Source organism: Neophocaena asiaeorientalis, unplaced genomic scaffold (assembly GCF_003031525.2).
Source record: "Neophocaena asiaeorientalis asiaeorientalis breed wild unplaced genomic scaffold, Neophocaena_asiaeorientalis_V1.1 scaffold39, whole genome shotgun sequence".
Taxonomy (NCBI): domain Eukaryota; kingdom Metazoa; phylum Chordata; class Mammalia; order Artiodactyla; family Phocoenidae; genus Neophocaena; species Neophocaena asiaeorientalis.
The window spans coordinates 6154491-6156371 of NW_020175670.1; the positions used below are offsets into that span (position 1 = coordinate 6154491).

General features: G+C 32.6%; 1 protein-coding gene across 2 annotated transcripts in view; it reads right to left on the bottom strand.

The window, feature by feature from the left end:
* N4BP2 (NEDD4 binding protein 2) overlaps window positions 1–1881 on the bottom strand; it is a 117399-nt gene that overhangs the window by 89209 nt on the left and 26309 nt on the right. The window lies entirely within an intron of this gene.

Below are 1881 nucleotides of genomic sequence, written 5' to 3' on the forward strand. Positions count from 1 at the left end.
CAAAGGGAGGGAAAAAAAAGGGAGGGGCCCCCCAACCAAAAAAAAAAAAAAAAAAAAAAAAAAAAGACTAATAAGGGAATATTATAAACAAATGTACATGTGAAAGTTTGACATCTTCTATGAAGTAGACTTATTTCTCAAAAACCACAAATTATCAAACTCACCCAACAGGAAATAGATAAAAGCTCTATGATTTTTAATGAAATTTAATTCACAATTTACAAATTCCCAAAAAAGAAACTCCAGGCCCAAATACCTTCAATGGAGAAGTTTACCAAATACTTTTAAGAAGAATTAACTAACCCTATATAATCTCTTCCAAAAATGGAAGAGGGAACCTTCTTAAATCACTTCATGAAGCCAGTATTGTTATCCTGACACCAAAATCAGACAAAGCCAGTTAAAAAAAAAAAAACGAACCTGCAAACCCATATACTTCCTGAATACAGACATAAAAATCCTTAACAAAATATTACAAATAGAATTCAGCAATTTATTTTAAAAGAATTATATACCATGATCAAGCGAGGTTTATTCCAGGGATACAAGGCTGGCTCAATGTTTAAAAATCAGTATCCCACCCATATTAACAGGCTAATGAAGAAAAACCACAATTGTATCAATGAACAAAGAAAAAAAGTGACAAAATTCAACACCCATTCATGATAAAAGGTACCCAAAAAATAGGAATATAAGAGAACTTCCTCAACTTGACTAAGAGCATCTACAAAAACTCTACAGATAACATTTTATTTAATAGTAAAATACTATATGCTTTCCTCCTAAGACTGAGAACAAAGCAAGGATGTCTACCTTCACCACTCTTATTAAAGATAATGCTGGAAGTTCTAGCCTGTGAAGTAAGAGAAGGTAAGGAAATAAAAGACATACCGATTCAAAAGGAAAAAATAAAACTGTCCCTATTTGTAGACGACATAGCTATCTATGTGGAAAATCCCAAAGAACTGACAAAATCTCCAACATATAAGTGAATTCAGCAAAGTGCAGGATACAAGATAAACACACAAAAGCAACTGTATTTATATATTCTACCAATGAATACATGGGCACTGTAATTTACAATACAATATGACTCACAAATGCTCCAAAAAATGAAATATTCTGATATAAATCTAACAAAACATATACAAGGCTTGTATGCTAAAAATACAAAATCATGATGAAAAATATCAAAAATGTAAATGAATGGATTCATGGGCTGTTAGACTCAATACAGTAAAGATGTCAATTCTCCCCAAATTGATACACAGGTTTAACTCAATTCCTATCAAAACCCCAGCAAAGATTTTTTGTGGATATGGACAAGATTATTCATAAATTTAAATGGAAAGACAAAGGAACTAGAATAGTTAAAACAATTTTGAAAGAGAATAGAGCAAGAGGAATCAGTCAACTCAATTATTAAGACGTGTTATAAAGCTAAACTTATCAAGACTATATGGTATCAGGGGAGGGACAGACATATAGATCTGAGAACAGATTATAGATTTGGAAACAGGCAAGAGAACCCAGAAATAGACCAGCATGAATATGCCCAACTGACTTCTGACAAAAGTGCAAAAGCAATTCAATAGAGAAAATATAGCCTTTTCAATAAATGGAACTGGAGCAAGTAGACGTCCACAGATAAAAAAAATAAACGTTGACCTAAGTCTCACACTTTATTAAAAAAAAAAAATAACTCAAAATGGTTCAAGGAGGGAACTCTGCTCAACGTTATGTGGCAGCCTGGATGGGAGGGGAGTTGGGGGGAGAATGGATACATGTATATGTATGGCTGAGTCCCTTTGCTGTGCACCTGAAACTATCACAACATTGTTAATCGGCTATACCCCAATATAAAATAAAAAGTAAAAAAAA